The 19,823-nt window shown below is 35.9% G+C and overlaps 2 protein-coding genes across 3 annotated transcripts in view; both read right to left on the reverse strand.

The window, feature by feature from the left end:
• Positions 1–8,812, reverse strand: part of gabrzb (gamma-aminobutyric acid type A receptor subunit zeta, b) — a 109,008-nt gene extending 100,196 nt beyond the window's left edge. For both annotated transcript variants that reach the window (XR_015506549.1, XM_087279916.1), the window contains exon 1: positions 8,593–8,812. The gene's annotated coding sequence lies outside the window, so the exon portion shown is untranslated. The remainder of the gene's footprint in view (positions 1–8,592) is intronic.
• Positions 1–19,823, reverse strand: part of inpp5a (inositol polyphosphate-5-phosphatase A) — a 639,159-nt gene that overhangs the window by 21,723 nt on the left and 597,613 nt on the right. The gene's annotated exons all lie outside the window — the stretch shown is intronic.

Here is a 19,823-nt window from a genome sequence, read left to right on the forward strand (position 1 = left end):
TTATTCTCATATGCCCAATACGACATCTGGTAAAAACTACTTGATCAAATCGATTGTTAAAATGTCTTCAAAATCTGTGTGACATTTCAGGTTGGATTTCATGTAATTTATTGTTTTCTAATGCATCCCATTCCTTTTGCCACTTGTTTAAAATGTAAGCGTTAATAAAAGGTTTCACTCTGACGGAGGAATTTGGCATTTGTTCACTACTTGCTTCAAAGCGTCTTTAGCAGCTGCATCAGCTCGCTCATTGCCTAAAAGTCCGACATGTCCTGGAACCCAGCAGAAAATGATGTGATAAAACTGATTTTGTAGTTGGTGCACTTTAGTTAAAATATTATCAATCAAAGGATGATCATTCGCTGAAGATTCCATAACTTGGAGGCATGATTTAGAGTCTGTAAAAATGATGGATTTCTTTTGTTGGGCATTTTCTGTATACTCCAATGCTAAAAGTAAAGCACAGGCTTCAGCTGTGAATATGAAGCATTCTTTAGGTAGACTGATTCCATAATGTTGACCAGTTACCATTACTGCTGCTACGCCATTTTCCACCTATGAGCCATCTGTAAAAATAGGTGAATGCTGAGAATATTGGCTTCTAATATCCAAATATTGTTGTCTGTAAACATTGGGATGAGTTACTCCTTTCTTCTGATGTCCTAAATCCATATTAATTATGGGCTGAGTCAGTTGGCATTTATGTGTGGAGTTTGCATGTTCTCCCCGTGTTGGCGTGGGTTTACCTTAGATCAAACACATGCACTTTAGGGAAATTAACAAAATTGGCTGTAGTGTGTGTGTGTGTGTGCGTTTGTGTGTGTGTGAATGTGTATGGGTGTTCCCCAGTACTGGATTGCGGCTGAAATGGCATTCGATGTGTAAAACATATGCTGGAGTAGTTGGTGGTTCACTCTACTGTGGTGACCACTGACAAATAAAAGGACTAAGCCAAAGGAAAATTAGTAACTCTTCCCCAAAACGTAAGCCAAGTTTGCTCATATTGTGGTCTCCCCAACTTCTCAACTATTACGTATTTGCCCTCGTATTGACTGTAGGTCATCGCCGATGGGTTGTTGTTTTTTTCAGTCCCTGACATTTTTGAATTGCTGACAGGTCCAGATATTTAGCATGCTGAATATTTCATGCGCATCAGCAACACATCTGCAATTTCTCTTAAGGCGTCTTTGATGATTCACATGCATGAACTGGCACTGATTTCAGGCATGTTGACAATTTCACAAAACATGTTGGCAAGCAAACATCAGGGCTAAAAACCACAAGCATTAGTCGTCCCATACCCTGCCAACATGCTAAACACACATGTATGCGCATGACCTACATCTTCACAAAGTCATGCTTTTACTCAACAGTTTATTTTAACCCAATTTTTTGCTTTTACAGGTTTTGAAAAGTCATATTGTAAATAAATGACTGATATTATTTAAATGTTATTAGTGACACATTTTTGTTGTACTTTATTACACACTCTATTCATACACTGACTGTACATCGCTTGAAAATACAGAAGTAATAGCACATCTCAAATCACACTGTTGAAATGAGCACTCCAAAGCTATGAGGTGGACTATTCATTTTTAAAATTGAGATTCGTGATGTTGATAGTAAACAAAGCAGGGCTCAAAATTAACTTTTTTACTTGGTAGCACCGGTGCTACTAACTTTAAATATTTAGGAGCACCAAAAAGAATTAAGGAGCACCAGAAAAAAATTTAGTAGCACCCACCAAAAATGAATGAGCACCATTGCAAACTGTATTTCAAGGGAATTATTGTATTGTAAAACAACATCAATTAGGACTAACAAAAATCAGAAAAAACTATCTAAGTAATGCTGAGATTACTTAATATTTGTCCAATAAGTCCTAAATCATACATATCATCATCTAATAATTATAGAATATTAATGATGATGAAAATGACAATAATACTAACATTTATCAATATGATGCTGCCTTAAATGTGCTTGAATTTAAGTTATCTGCTTTAAAAAGTCTGTTACTTTATGAAAAATACATTGATGCTTTGCATCAAACACAAATGAAGCATTGGAGTAAGAAATATTTATTTTGTACTATTGCTTTTATATGCAAGTCAATTTAGTAAATAATATTTCTGCTACAAAACAAACAAAAGACTATAAAAAAATCATTCAATTTACGGCTGAGAGCTCGGGATGTCTATTGGCCATCGGCGATGAACAATGGCAAGTCTATCGACCAAACCCTAAATGTGATATTTTGTTTTTCTAAGATATATATAGCAATATCAACACAATTTCCCCAGAGGGCTTAAAATAGCTCTTTTTGGAAAGAAATCATTCATTTAGATTGTTTGGGGTGATTTTGTAAATGTAGAAATAATGTATAAAGAAATATAAACACATTACAAGGAAATTAATTAGAATAGAGAAATGGAAAAAGTCAAATAAACAGTGTTTTCTGGAGACTCAAACAGCATTCAGGTACAGGAATTGTAGTCTTCATCGTATTGTACTTTATCACTGTACTTTTTTGTGCCCAAATTCTTTAAACTCTTGAAATGCCTTTAAAACAAATGCAAAAGTATGGTCATACTTTGCAATGACTTCACAAATCTCAAATATTTCCAACTGTTGTGCTGATCAGCTACAGTGTAATCCCAACTTAACATTGCATATCCTGTGATATGACTATTGCAGACACACATTGCGATATCGATGCTGAAACAATATATTGTGCAGCCTTACTAAAAGTAGACAACAAAAATAGACCACAAAATTGACAAAAACCTGTGGCAAAACCAATGAAAACTTGAAGCTAGATACAGAGATCAACTTAGATTAAATACAATTGCTTTTATATAAATACATTACAATACACTACAATGCTCAGCATACACCCCTATTTCTCAGTGAATATAGGCAATTTATTTTGGTGCATTTAAACAAAACAAGATTGATTAAACAGATATATTTATTAAAATAATATTTTAGTCACCAAACATATTTAGAAACTAAAAGAAAAAATAATTAAACTCAAGCAAAATGTTGCAAAAATAAATTACAACCTTCAAAATTTCAACAAAATTTTTCCCTTTTTTTCCGCTTCAATTGATTTTTCCTCTTTTTTTTAATTTGTATTTAATATTTTTCTATAGTGTATAAATTTGGCGTGACTAGTGTTTGGACTGTTATCGTAAGTTATTTTGTTAGATAAGCTCCAGATTTGGCTTCAGCACTGACTAGTAGGGATGTAATGGTATCAGAATTTCACGGTACGGTAATACCTCGGTATGAATGTCACGGTACAGTATTTATTGAATCATTTACAGGAAAAAAAAAACTTATGAAAATACTCCAAAAAAGTGCCAAAAGTGTCAATGACATACAAATTAGCCATCTATCTGTAAGCTTTGAAACAGGAACTTCAATTTTAATAACAAAAAATTATTAAACCATGTAAAAAAATTCTGTTTCAATTTAGTATTGTTAAAAAATCATCACATTCAACATTTAATCACTCACTCACTTAGATAAAGATGGGTTTTAAGGAAAATTATCATATAAATATAATCTGGTAAAAGCTGGTATCTCTGGGCATTTACAATGTCCCCTGCAACAGAAAAAAACCCTCTCATTTGGGACTGAGGTTTCTGGGACAGAGAGAGACTTGGCCCAGGTTGACAGCAGTGGGTAACGTTGTGCATTGTCTTTCCACCACTTGAGAGGACAAGCCATGAGTGAGATAGAGGTCTCATGTCTGCATCAATCTGAACAGTGTGCTGTGTCACACCCTCCGTCCCGCCCTTCAGTATGCGTGCTCAACCCCCCCCCCTCCCCGCTTTACAGTACGCGCGCGACAACACAGCTGATCAGAACGCGCGCGACAACACCGCTATTCAGTACGCGCGCGACAACACAGCTGATTAGAACGCGCGCGACAACACAGCTGATCAGAACGCGCGCGACAACACCGCTATTCAGTACGCGCGCGACAACACAGCTGATCAGAACGCGTGCGACAACACAGCTGATCAGAACGCGCGCGACAACACAGCTGATCAGAACGCGCGCGACAACACCGCTATTCAGTATGTGTGCGGCGACAACACCCGCTTCAGGTTCGATCATTTCCAGCTCTTTTTGATGCCCGCTTCTAGCAACACACTCCATTTCCGCATTACTGTATCTGTAGCGACAACAGACCGCAAGGGATGATGGCCACCCCTGGGCTGATGGAAATTGTAGTTGTCGCTACCTCCCGTTCGCTTCATTCGCCTGAGCAAATTTTCTCAGAAGACCTATAGTTTTACCGAGTCATGCGACTACGGTAATATCGAAAAAAAATAATATTGCGGTATGACGGTATTTACAATACCGTTACATCCCTACTGACTAGTCTAATGCATTTGCACAAATATAATATTGTAGAGCTTCCTAATAATTATATGGATTTAAAAAAAAGAGATGTGTATTAATATATGCCGAGCACTGTATATGCAACAAAATATTGCAATGCAAAACATCTTTAATTATTTAGATATTGCATTCATATTCATCAATACTGCAGCTCTTTGGTGATTTGAAGTGCTTCTTTTATCCTTTTTTTGTAAGTCATTTTGGATAAAATGTCTGTTATATTAATAAATGTAAAATGCATAATGTGTCAATCAAGTGATTTTTACCATTGACTGTAATAAGAAAGCATTAAGACAAGATTGTCTATGACTGTATGAACCCTAATATAAGACGTCTTATCATCATGTCATACCTACATTCAAAGCTAATCCTGATATATTAAAACTAAGCTTTGAATGTCTGTTCACATACTTAAGTACTTAAGTCATCATCACCCTAAAAATATGAGTTTTTGGTAACATAAATGTACTGTTAGGCTTTACCATTGACTACATTTTATTTTTACCATTAACTATAATGAGAAAGCATTAACATACGCCAACCAAAACCTCTCAAACGCGTTAATAAATTAGGTTAATTCACTGCTTCTCAATGTGTAGACAGCACATTACACAACCTCACACAGCAACAGTCCTTGACTACTTTGAAAATAGACAACAAGCTTGTACCTAGATAAGATCCAGTTTCCCTAACAAGCCACACTTGGTTATCCATTGATAGCATCATTTCCGACAAGTGGCTGGCAACATTGCTTTAAAGAGCCCCTATTATGCATTATAAAATGTCATATTTTGGTTTCGGGGGTCTCCAATAACAGGCTGATGTGCATGCAAAAGGCCAAAAACACTTTCATTGTCCTAATATGCATTTATGTATACCTAATTATCCCAGTGACTCCCATATGATTCGTTCAACGATTAATTTGTTCCCAAACCCCTCTTTAGCGAAATGCTAATCTGCGCCGATTGGTGTGATGATCCAGTCTGTTGTGATTGGTCGACTAAATTCAGCATGAGACGGAGAGAAAAGCCCACCTCGGGTTATCAACATTGTTGAAGTAGTCAGAGTGCCGAATGTATGTGTGAGCCCAATGCAAGGGGAGTGCATTAAAGCAGTGCAGTTAAACACCAACATATTGCTCTATTCTTAACTATGACACACATTCAGTATTAATCCACACAGCGGCAAAAGCTGAACTATTTTGAAACTTGACTGCTGCAAATGTGTAGGAACAGCTGATAAGGGCCATAGCAGAGGAACGCAAGCTCACAAACGTATTTAAATCCGTAAACAAATCAGCACACATGGCAATACTAAACATGATATGAAAATATAAAGAGTTAATCAGAATCAGAATCAGTACAAGCGGTTACAAGTAACAAAACAGTTATTGCAAGCTAGAAAAAACAAGTAGGCAACCATTTTAATTGCACTTACCTTGCAAATTTAATTTCTATTTCTTAAAACTTCATTTTCCCTTTACAGTTCTTTATTTTTGTTAGCAAAATTTATTTTTATTTCTCAAAAATTAATTTTTGCTTAGCGATTTTTGGAGATTTGCATGCTTTTTTTTGCTCAATACTTAATTTTTTGTTTGCAAAGCTTTCTTTTATTTTGCAAGCATATATGGCCCTAGGTTGACTCCATAGTCATGGTTAAAGACTCGTTACGACAGCGATTCATTCGAACCACGAGTCGACTCTTTCATAGACAAATCAATAGTTTTAAACACTGCAGTTTCAGATTTTAGCCTTAGCTGGATATTTCACTTGACTTGACACACTGCATAGCAGCTCATTTTCAAAAGCCCATAATAGGGGCTCTTTAAAAGTGAATGCACACTCAGGACTACATTTAAAAAAATAAATATAAATAAATAATAAGAGAATATTATAAGTTATTTCATGATAACTCAGTAGCCATTTTGTTCTCCTTTATACATCAGATGTTTGGTGTCAGTAGTTTCTGTCCACACATAAATATATATATATATATATATATATATATATATATATATATATATATATATATATATATATATATATATATATATATATATATATATATATATATATATATAAGTTTCTTGTTTTCTCTGTTCATTTGTTCTCATTTCTTACTTTTGGACTGTACTCATGTTCCTGCATTTGGATATTCATGCTTTTTCGAATAAACTATGCTCGCATTTGGATGCTTGCCTCTTCTTGTCTCTGCTCCAGTGGAGATTTTAAAATTTTCAATGTTTTAAATTATAGATTTACATTTTTAGTTTCCATTATTTTAGCACTTTTAAATTTTCATGAAAATACTGTAAGGCTCGGGTGGCCAGCTAGTTAAAATAATATAAGTGCAAGTCTTTCTTAATATAGCTGTAATGCTGTAGGATCAGAAGCTGACATTGCAAACACAACAAAAGAAAATTGCATATAAATAACTAATGCATATTTCCAATACGCATTTGTACACAGCACCTTATAACTTGTATATTTAGAACAAATCGGATACAAGTCATCATCCAGAGTCTAATTGCATCTCTGTTTAATGTTTGTCGCATTTTCTCATATTTATTTTGTGTTGTCACTTTAGGTACACTGGAAGCTTCTGTAGCCAAAACAAATTCCTTGGCAATAAAACCGATTCTGATTCTGATGCCTTTTCTATCTCAATATCACTTGATGATTTCGATTTAAACTCTACTTTCTCAAAACTAGTACATTCAAGAAGATTCAATATGAAAATTGAGTAATTCATTGAGTGCCTGATCAACTTCTACATCCTCACACAGATTATCTCCCTGAATGTGACACTCTGAAAATCCTGAATCTGGAATTGTGATGATAAGGTGGGACGATGTTTCCCACAACTCCCTCCTAAAAAAAAAAAAAGAAGTCATTTATGCTAATCCTGCTCATTCTGACTCCTACATTCGCTCTGCATGTCATGCTTGATTCCAGAGCTGCTGTGGGACTCACTTCAGCATATTCAGCCATATGACTGAGACACGGTCTGCAGTGCTGTAGTACATCCATTGTGTCATATTGCATACTACAAAACATGTGATTCAACACATTGGGAGAGCATGTGCTCATTGTCTGTTTAATAATAAAAAAATATGTGCACAAATTAAAGGAAACTTCATGCTACTGTAGATACAGATCAACTAACTAAGATCAAATATGAATGCACTAAATACAATAGACAATATTTACTAAAATATTGCAATGAAAAAAAACAACAAATCAAATTATTAATGTATTGTTTTCATATTCAAGCCATCTGTATTGCTGCTCTCAAGTGATTTGAAGTGCTTTTACCGTCCATATTTGTAAGGAATGCGTCTGTTTAATTAATAAATGTAAATGTAAAATGCATAATTTGCTAATTAAGTGATTTTAACAGAGAAAACAAGAAGCTTATTTATATATATATATATATATATATATATATATATATATATATATATATATATATATATGGACAGAAACTACTGACTCCAAACATCTGATGTATAAAGGAGAAAAAAATGGCTACTGAGTTATTATGAAATAACTTATAATATTCTCTTATTATTTATTTATATTAATTTTTTAAATGTAGTCCTGAGTGTGCATTCACTTTTAAAGAGCCCCTATTATGGGCTTTTGAAAATGAGATGCTATGCAGTATGTCAAGTCAAGTGAAATATCCAGCTAAGGCTAAAATCTGAAACTGCACAGTGTTTAAAACTAAATGTAAAATGCATAATTTGCTAATTAAGTGATTTTATCATTGACTATAATGAGAAAGCATGAACATAAGTCAGCCAACCCTCTCAAACGCTTTAATTAATGAGTTTAATTCACTGCTTCAGTGTGTAGACAGCATAACGTATGTACATTACATAACCTCACACAACAACACATGAATAGATTCACCACATTATTACCAAGTCTGAACGGGATAACTGAATAAAAACCGCGCTTTATACGGACGAATCCATTTAGTAAATCCAACATTTCACTAAAAAACAATTCTCCACCGCTTCAATCCAATCCTTTTACGTTTTAAATAAGTTAGGAACACCAAATTAGTTTATTCTGATGGGAAAACGTACTATTATAGAGGATTGAGTAACCGCGTCACAACCCAGTTTTACCTCAGAAATCCAGTTAGATCTCCTCAAACGCTTCTTACCTGTGGCGCCGTGGATAAACGGGCATTTCTCAGAAATATCAGGACGAGTTGAGCACACGAGTCCACGGAGACATCGATCTTCTCTTAACATCCGAATAAAAGTGGTTAAAAGCAGCGTTGTTCTCCGGTTATTGGAGCAAAGCGTCCGCGAAGCTGCTCGACACCAAATGAACCCCACGCGGAGCGCGCGCACTGACTGGGGAAGATTTGCGCGCCAAACGCGCGCGCTTTCCGGTTTCTAGCTATATTCGGTTAACCGGAGATCCGCGCCTTAGTTTGACGACCATGCTTGCTATCTGTCGGTTATTCCATTCAAGCTAACCAGTGGTCCGTTAACGCCACAATGACAGGTAACCGTGGTAAATCTACTCTCTGTGACTTTATTCAATTTGGGATTTTTTCTCCTGAATGTTTTCATCATCTGAATGAATTCAAATGCCATCGAGGTTTACAGAAATTAAACTAAATCATACGTTAAGACGTTAGTTTAATCAAACTAGTATTTAGGCATTCGTGTAGCATAAACAGCAGATATTGTCAGCAACACAAGTCTCGGATCCTATTCCTAGCATCACAACAACTAGCTATGGTTTATTATTGATGAAGTTTGTTTGTTTATTTTTTACCTTATTGTATAATCAAGATAATACAATTCTTAAATAGAGCAAACCCATGGTCTATTTGTGGTTACCATAGTTTAACCACACTTACATTTTGAATTAAACTAGATCATTAGTTTAGCCGTCAATTAAGTTAGTTTTTAACTTAATTCAGCTGGACGTGTCTTTTCTAATCCAACTATATATATATATATATATATATATATATATATATATATATATATATATATATATATATATATATATATATATATATATATATATTTAGCATGAACAGCAGATCATATTGTTAGCAACACAAGTCTTGAGCATCAGAAAACTAGCAATGGTTTATTATTGTTGAAGTGTACCTGGTTTTTTGTTTGTTTGTTTTTTGCCTTACTGTATAATCATGATAATAGCATCCTTAAGAAGAGCAAACCAATGGACTGTTTGTGGTTACTATGGTTTAACCACACTTACATTTTGTTCTCGTTTTATTTTATTTGTTGTAAAACCATGGTGCGTTTTCATAATGGCTGGCAATTAATTAATATTGTTCTAGTCTCTCCTGAATGTTTTCATCATCTGAATGTCTTCAAAACCCATCAATTTTGACAGGAATTAAACTAGATCATTAGTTTAGCTGTCATAATCAGTTTTTAACTTTAACTATGTCTTTTTTTTAGGTGAGTACTATTGCTAGCATCACAAAAAATGGTCTATTATTGTAAAAGGTCTAGTTTTTATACCTAATTGACCACAATTTGTATAATCAAAATAACAGCATCCCGAATTAGATGCTATAAACCATGGTATACTTGTGCTTACTCTGGTTTAACTACATTTAGTTCTCGTTTTTCTTTTATTTGTTGTAAAACCATGGTGCATTTTCATAATGGCTGGCAATTAATAAGTGAATAATAAGTGAATATTATTCTAGTCTGTCCTGATTTCATCATCTGAATGAGTTCAAAACCCATCAAGGTTTTGACTAGATCATTAGTTTAGTAGTCAAAATAAGTTTAGACATGTTGTCTTTTTGTAACCAAACTATATTTATATTTTTGTGTTCTTGTAGCTTAAACAGTAGATGTTAGAAACTCTGAAGTCTCCTATTCATATCACTAAATCTAGCAATAGTTTTCATTACTGTAAAAGTGTACCAGGGTTTTATGTTTTGCCATATTGACCACAATTTGTACAACCAAAGTAATAGCATCCGTATACTATTGTTAATCTACATAACATGCTTTAGTTGCCATTTTGTTTTATTTGTTGTAAAACAATGGCTCATTTTCATAAGGGCTGACAATAAATGTACTGTAAAATATACAGTATATAGTCAGTTTGAAAACTTTGGATAAACGCATCCAAAGCATCATCACTTGTATTTGCTGTTGTGTGCACAAAATAGTAATGTCCTTCCATTTTATTTTATTGAAATTTTGTACACTTGTGCTATCTTCATAGAAATAACATAGTCTCATATTTTTAAGAATATTGTGAGATATGAACTGGTGTGGGTTTTCTTCGGGTGTTCCAGTTTTCCCCACAGTCCAAACACAGGTCAATTGGATGATCTAAACTGGCCGTAGTGTATAAGTGTGTGTATGTAAAGGAGTTCCCAGTACTGGGTTACAGCTAAAAGGGCATCCGCTGCATAAAACATATGCTGGAATAGTTGGCGGTTCATTCCACTGTGGCGGAACCCTGATAAATAACAGATTAAACCCAAGGAAAATTAATGAATGAAGGAATGTTTTTCAGGAACAAGCCTGGAGTGTTTACTTGGATTCCTTTATATATATATATATATTTTTTTTTTTTTTAGTTAACTTTAATGCAAATCAAGCAAGTGAAAAGTATAGACACACAGTGCTTGAGTGGATTATTATGCTCTCTCTCTCTTTCTCCCACACATACGCCCGCCCACACATCGTTAATCAAACTCTAACCCTAATTAATTAAACGAGATTCAGCAGAAATTGAAACTTGTTCTCATTTTCATTCATCCACATTTCCTTTGCGATGTCTGATTACTTCTTCATATTGTCCGCGAGCCTTCAAGCCTGTGTAATTTAAGCTGTTCTGCCATTAAATGCAGACAAATTATGGCATATTGTCACCACTGCTGCCTTGAGAATGAAGTGTTTGTTGGTGTTTTGTTGTTACTCAAGGTTAATCAAGTGACAATTCTGTCGTTTTGTGTGTAACACTTAATATAAGCTGTGGAAATTACAGAAAGGATCATTTAAACAAAAGCAATAAATAGATGAGCAAAAAAATGCATTGGAATTAATTTCCTCCACTTACACACATTTAAGCAGATAATCCTTTCCAAAGCGGGTGTTTTGCACGCTGTTTTCATTTTTAACACCCAGTTTTGTCACAAATATAGGCCCAATCCCAGTTCTTCCCCTTAGCCCTTCGCCTTACCCCTCCCCCTAGTTTTGTGTGTTCACCTGAAGGGGTAGGCCAATTAGCATAGGGCTAAGGGGAAGGGCTAGATTCCCCTGGAACCAAAGACTTTTCAAGACCACACTAGAACTCAAGGAATACGAAACCTTCCCAGAATACACCGTCTACAACAGCAGCATGGCAAATAAGCACATATTTTGGCGACGCAGTGGCACAGTAGGTAGTGCTGTCGCCTCACAGCAAGAATAATGAAAAAAAAACACAAAAAAAAAACAATACATATATATATATTTTTTTTTTTCTTTTTTGTTTTTCGTTCAGGCACTGTTTTGGCACCAGTACCGTATTAAAAGTATAGATTTAGCACCGGTATCGAAAAAAACCCAAACGATACCCAACCCTAGTGATGACATCTGATGACCTGTGCTGGTGCTGTAGTGCTGTCCCGTTTCTTAGGGGTAAATTTTGAATATTTACATTTGTAGTTAGAAATGCATGGATTTTAAAACGTAAAATATCAATTGAATCAAAGGCGGTTCATTCCACTGTGGCGACACCTGATAAAGAGACGAAGCCAATGAAAAATGAATGAATGAGTTGAATTTTTAAAAATATGTGAACGATTAAATTTAAACGGCAATTGTAAGAAAAGTATGAGGTGAAAGGAAAAAAACTCACAATTGTGATAAAATTGTGAGATATAAACTATAGCAATTTAGAGGAAAGGTATAAATTGTTAAATATAGGGGCGTCTCGGTGGCACAGTGGGGAACACGATCGCCTCACAGCAAGAAGGTCTCTAGTTCAAGCCCCGGCTAGGTCAGTAAGCATTTCTGTGTAGAGTTTGCATGTTCTCCCATTTATGCGTGGGTTTCCTCCGGTTTCCCCCACAGTCCAAACACATGGTATAGGTGAATTGTGTAAGCTAAATTGTTATTAACTGGATGTTTTCCAGTGATGGGTTGCAGCTGGAAGGGCATCTGCTGCGTTAAACAAATGCTGGATAAGTTGTCGGTTCATTCCGCTGTGGTGACCCCTGATCAATAGAGCGACTAAGCCGAACAGAAAATGAATGAATGCTACATAGACTAGCAATTGTGTGGCACGGTGGTTACGATTGTGGCCTCACTGTAACAGTACGTTCACACCGAAAGCGGCGAGAGCGTCCAAGGTCGCTCTGGCAGCCCTGGCGACAATGCTGTCTGCCTTCAGCTCCAGCGGCGAGAGCGTCAAAGCTCACTATATTGATCTCATATTTAAAGGAGCCGTTGCAGCATATCAGTTACATTCCTGCATAAAACATGTTTCTAGCGTGAAAATGTTGCGCACTTCTTATCAAATTCATTAAACAATAGAAGATCAAGTTGCGTGTGGTGTGGCTTTGCTCTATTTATCCAATATGTGTCCATATGCCTGAAATATCCTGAAGCAGCAGTACTGTTTTGTACAGTCACGTTGTGTGAGATTCCCGCTTTTTTAAGATAAATATAACATTAATGCACATCAGGAACTTATTTAATGCATGTTCCTGTAAGAAAACATTGGAAATAATTGGAAATCTGGCGACCGCAATCATCAAACCCTTGGGAACAACTGTGGTCGGAAACAAAGTTCACAGGTCTCTGAACTCCTATCAAGCGGTGGACGTCTTCATTCTAATTGGTTGCCGCCGAACTGCGTCATAGCTCATTACCATAAAGTTGATGTGATTTCAACTCTCCTCGACGCCCACGCCGGTGAAGACGCGCCACGCTGCTCCTCGCCGCTTATCGCCGCCCGCTCTCATTGAAATTGAATGACTTCCGGCTACTTTGACGCTCTTGCCGCTTTCGGTGTGAACGTACGGTAAGAAGGTCGCTATTTGAATGTTCTCCCCGCGTTGGCGTGGGTTTCCTCCGGTTTCCCCCACAGTCCAAACACATGCGCTATAGGGGAATTGATGAACTAAATTAGCGTAGTGTAAGAGTATGCCAGTGTGTATGGGTGTTTCCCAGTACTGGGTTGCAGCTGTAAAGGCATCTGCTATGTAAAACATGTGCTGGAATTGTGGTTCATTCTGCTGTGGGACCTCTGAAATAGAGAGTGTCGAAGGAAAATTAATTAATGTAAAAACATTGCATGGTGTAGTTTATTTTTCCTTTTTTACTGCATTTGTATACTCTTGTGTGCAGTTCATTCCTTGTGGAATTGAATATCAATATTTTTCAAGGTATTGCATTGATGTTGGGAACTCCAGCACGGTGACAACACCACAGTGCAGGATTTAACGCATTTTTCAGCCTTGTTTCACACGCTGGTTGAAAATGAAGATTTCTTTGTCACAGATAAAGACATCACATGCGATCCAGTCCCACGCACTAATCCGGCCTGTATCCCCCCCACTCGTCCTTTTATCCCCAGGCACAAGGCATCTCTATGCATTAAACATCAAAGACACTTGAGATCTCCGCTCAGATGCTGCTAAGGGGAAATTTTGGGGGGGAAAAGCAGAAAATGAAGCATCTAACCTCTATCTGCCATCTGCCTCTGTTTTATGAATTCCACATCATAACAGCAGCAGCAGCAGTGATCTGAAAACATGATCGTCTCTAAATCCTGCAAAACTTATCACAAATAGAGTGTATTTATCCAGCACAAAATAATAATAATGGTGAAATCTGCAGCTGCTGACTGACTTTATATACAGATAATGGGCTAAATTAATCACCCTGATGTGGAATTATAATTATTTTTATGTCATTATAATTATTATGTTTATTTTTTGACACATTAATGAAAATAATAGTTTTAATAATCAGTTTCTAGTAACCATTCTGTAAACAAATTACTGTAAAATTTACAATAACATACTGGCAATTTTGGTTGCCAGTAAGACAGTAAATTTACAATTACAATTGTGCTGTATTTTTACATTACAATTATAGTCATTAATTTACAGTATGCTTGTAAATTTACGGTTCTTTCTGGTAACCTGGTAAAATTGCCTGTAAGTTACTTTATATCAGAGCTATTCGATTAGTTTGTCATGGGGGCCGGTTCATGAAAAGCATCCCAAACGAAGGGCTGGAGAGATATGACTTGCTATATGAGTGATGACACAACTGCATATAAGAGCCCATATGCTGTATTTTTGCTCTTTAAAACGCCCACATTGGCTTTTTCTACATAAAATGTTATATATATATATATATATATATATATATATATATATATATATATATATATATATATATATCTTTTAGTAATGTTGATCATTGGAGATTGTCCTTTTGCTATAAAATAAAATAAAATTGTTTATTATATGGTATTGCATATTTGTAGATTAGATTTAATGAAGACACATATGTTTTTGAGTAATGTTAATCATTGTAGACTGTGCCTTCCTAATACAATGCAAAATAATATAAGAGATGTCATTTATTATTTACATTTACTTTTTGAAGTAATGTTGAGTAAATGTCTCTTTAAAATAAAGTAAAATAAATTAGCTTTAATATGGTTTTGCATATTCAAAATGTAGTGCTTGACTGACTAGAATGGCCAATATTGATAATTTAATGCTGATATGTAAAATACAAATTATTCATAGCAAATGTACATTTTCTGAAGCATCTGATATTTAAATGTCAGTAATTCAATTTTCAATGTCAATAACTGGCTTGTTATGAGATAAGACGTACTGTAAGATAAGAATAATCCCCAGCAGCAGTAGCAGTTTATCAAATACACTAAGAAAATCCCAAGAAGGCCAAAATTTAATTTAGGTACATTTATATATTTTCTGATAATGGTGATTAATGTAGAATGTCTCTTCGTTAATAAATAGAATAAAATAAAATAGTTGATTATATGGTTTTGCATATTCATAGATTAGCCCCAAATTTAATTTAGGTACATTTACATGTTTAAGTAATGTTGATTAATGTACAATGTCCCTTCATGATATAATTAAATAAAATAAAATGGCTGTAATTTAGAATATGGTTCTGCATATTCATGTATTAATGCTTGACTCACTAGAATAGCCAGTAATAATGCCGATATGTAAAATACTAATTCATCATAGCAAATGTGCATTTTCTGAAGCATCTGATATTTAAATGTCAGTAATTTCTCAGAGAGTGTTTTCAATGTCAATAACTGGCTTGTTGTGAGATAAAACTCGCTGTAAAATAAGATTAATCCCCACCAATAGCAGTTTATCAAATACTCAAATAAGGAAAATCCCAATAACCCACGTTTAATTTAGGGATATTTACATTTTTACTATTGTTGTAGAATGTCCCTTTAAAATAAATAAAATAAAATTTGGTTTTGCATAGGGGTGGAACGGTGGCGCAGTGGGTAGCACTTTGGCACTTTCTCACAGCAAGAGGGTGGCTGGTTCGAGCCTCGGCTGGGCCAGTTGGCATTTCTGTGTGGAGTTTGCATGTTCTCCCCGTGTTGGTGTGGGTTTCCTCTGGGTGCTCCGGTTTCCCCCACAAGTCCAAACACATGTGCTATAGAGGAACTGATCAACTAAATTGACCATAGTGTGTGTGTGTGTGAATGAGAGTCTGTGGGTGTGGGTGTGATGGGTTGCAGCTGGAAGGGCATGCGCTGTGTAAAATATACGCTGGAATACTTGGCGGTTCATTCCGCTGCAGCTACCCTTGATTAATAAAGGAACTAAGCAAGAAAATTTATAAATGAATAAATGATTTAACATATTAATAATAATAATAATAATAATAATAATAATTCCTTACATTTATATAGCGCTTTTCTGGGCACTTAAATCGCTTTACACAATGGGGGGGAATCTCCTCATCCACCACCAGTGTGCAGCAGCCACCATACTTGTCAACATTGGGATGTGAAAATAAGGGATATGCCCACCATAATAAAAAAAAACATCCCCAAATTGCTAAATATGTTCATTTGGAGCTGTTTCATTGTAAATAAATAGTTAGTAATATGTTTTGAAATTATTATTACCAAAAGAAAAATAAATATATAGATTAGCAGCAAATACATTAGCAAACAGTTCAGCTTATTAAAATTAGTAGCTATTATAATGACACAGAATCAAGCGATCAATCTCATTAGCCCCTGTATAACCTGTATTTCTCCCCTGTATAACTCACACATTCTGATTAAAGAGCAACGAATGAATCTCGCATTTATTAAGATTTTTATTACATTAAATAACAGGTGTCTTAAAAAATGCACACATCCAACATTATCATAAAAGCATTCGACTGCTTTCCCTACATTTTATGCTTATTTAAGTCAAAATTAGTTGTGTTTGAAAAAAAACCCCACCAAGATCGACATCATTTTATCTTATTATTATTAATTATGTGTGTATGTCTGTTTAAACACGCACCCAAAAGCCAGACTTTTTTTCTCTCCGCTTCAGATCGCGTGTACAGAATCCGTTTGGAAAACAGCGTCTGTTTATCACTATGGAGCTCGTCAGCTGACAGTCACGCACCATTATATGACTGTTTTCAGGATTGTATAGGATGGGCGCCGGCACCTGTAATCAAAAGGAAATGGAATTGCGCCATTTTTAATATTTATTTATAAGTGTTTTCATGTTTTCATTTGCTTTTCGTTTTTATATATTTACACTTAAAAAATTAATCAGAGATGACTCCTTGGATTTACTAAATTTTTTTTATGTAAGGTGGTTGTAAAAAAATTTTCTGTGTTGAATTTAAACAAACAAATTAAGTTGAACATTAATAAACTTTATATGTTTGTTTAAATTCAACACAAATAAATTGTTTGCAACAGTTCAGCATGCAACACCTTTATCAGTGTAGTTTCAGTTTTAGTAACAGTTAATCAGAGTAAAACATGCCTAGTTTAAAGAAAAGATAACACTTGTTTTGTGTTTATATATAAAAATATGTTTTTTTGTACACCTGGCAAATCTCTTGTGATGGATCCCAGTTGTAAGAGCAGCATATAATTATAAGACTTCTATTTGATTAAGAGTGGCAGAAGGTCTATTTTCTTTCTGCTGGATCATCTGTTGATCTGCATCTCAATCATCACCAATACTGCAGAAGACCTACTGGAACCCTCTTGGACTGAGATTCTCAAAGAAATCAGTCAAGTTTGGTGAAGGAGACATCATGGTTTGGGGTCATTCAGTATGGGGGCGTGCGAGAGATCTGCAGAGTGGATGACCAACATCAACAGCCTGAGGTATCAAGACATCTGTGCTGCCCAATACATTGCAAACCACAGGAGAGGGACAATTCTCCAGCAGGATAGCGCTCCTGCTCATACTTCAGCCTCCACATCAAAGCTCCTGAAAGCTGCTGCAGGATTGGCCAGCCCAGTCACCAGACATGAACATTATTGAGCATGTCTGGGCTAAGATGGAGGAGGTGTTGAAGATGAATCTTGATGAACTCTGGGATCCTGCTGAAGCTTTCTTCTTCATTCCAGATGACTTTATTAATCAGTGGTTTGAGTCATGTCAGAGATGTATGGATGCAGTCCTCCAAGCTCATGATGGAGTCAGACACAATATTCATTCTGTCTCCACTGCAGCAGGACTTTATATTCTATACTGGACATTATTTCTGTTCAGTGATGACACTTTAGTCTGAGCAGAGTCAGACCGCACTGTCCTCATCAATCAGTCAACATCAAGACATGATCAGATTTATTGAGCTCAAATCAGCAAAATCTAGAGGCCTTCACCTTTCATAGAGACACTTCTGACACCAAATCAGCAACTAGAAGTCGAGGTATTATTCCAAACTCCACACAGATATGCCAACTGGCCCAGCAGGGAATTTGAACCAGCAACTTTCTAGCTGTAAGGCTACAGTGCTAACCACTAAGCCACCATGCCTACTTTGTGAAAGATTTTGAGGCAGTAAAGAAAAAGTAGACAGCGTCCTAAATGAAGCTAAATGTGCAAGCTTTTTCTACTTATATTAAGGTTAAGTTCTATTATTAGCAGATTTCAGTGTATTTAATGGTATATTGAGGCACAGAAAGCAATGTGAGCGTCAGGACATGAACTCAAGCCGCCCGGAGCCCAGATGCACCACATGTCAGATCACACAAGACCACGACTCTGACATTCATCTCTGATTCAGGATTCTCACTCGTAATCTCCTCTCTTTACACGTTATCTTTTTTCAGTTTCGTTTTAAGGTACAGTTATAGTTTTTATGTTTAATTAGTATTATACTCTACAGTGTTCAGTATATATGAACACACCACACACAAATCTATCATTTAAATGCTTTACTCTATTATATTTGTGCATATACTCTACATTAGATCAGCCAGTACTGAAGCCAAATCTGGAGCTGATAAGCTAATAATTCACAACAGCAGTCCAAAATGTGCACACCCAACTTGATATTTTAGGGCAGGGTTTTTTCAAACTGTGGGTCGCGACCCACTAGTGGGTCGCACAGTGAACAAAGGTGGGTCACGTATTGTCACATGGCTGCAGCTATATTTACATTGCGGTGAATCAAAACCAGTATTTTGACGGCAATAACTCAAAAACCTCTTACCCTAAAAAGATCTAAAGTGTGTTTCCTACAAAAAGACAAAGCTGGTGATGTTTCACAGCTCTCTTTTTCTCTTTTTTTTAGCTTGACATCACGAGCACTGCTCCGTTTGAGCACTCGCAATCTGCGTTTAGCTGGGAGAGCTCGCGTCTCGCGCTGAGTGGAGCTCTCAGTAAGGGATCGTCGCAAAAGTTCTTTTTTTTTCGTTTTTTTTCTTTTGGTTTTTTTCCCTTTTGCTCCGTCCTGCGTGTTTTATTTTAAACATTACTAATTTTCTCTTAAATGAACACAAACAGTTACTAAAGTGTCATGACTGTGTTTGTCCACCAGATGCCACTGTAGTTCGCCAGCAACCACCAGCGGACTACAGTGGCTTTAAGACTACATTTCCATACATTTTTTCACACACACACCCGGTCTGTCATCTACACTGATTTACAACCACAGCTGTCTCCGTTCTCCGTTGATTACCTGGACTATATATTCAGTCATTCATCCTGTGTTTGTCAGTTGGTCGTTGTCGTTCCTGTTGGTGTGTTTCCTGTTTATATGCTGTTCTTATGTTTCCTGTTTATATCCTGTTCTTGTGCTAAAGTCTAGTTCTAGTGTAGTCTGTTTGAGTTCCTAGTTTGTTTGTTTATTTTGTTACTTTGAATTTTTTGGATTTGTCACTGTTGCT

Source organism: Danio rerio, chromosome 13 (genome assembly GCF_052040795.2).
Source record: "Danio rerio strain M-AB ecotype USA chromosome 13, GRCz13ab, whole genome shotgun sequence".
Taxonomy (NCBI): Eukaryota; Metazoa; Chordata; class Actinopteri; order Cypriniformes; family Danionidae; genus Danio; species Danio rerio.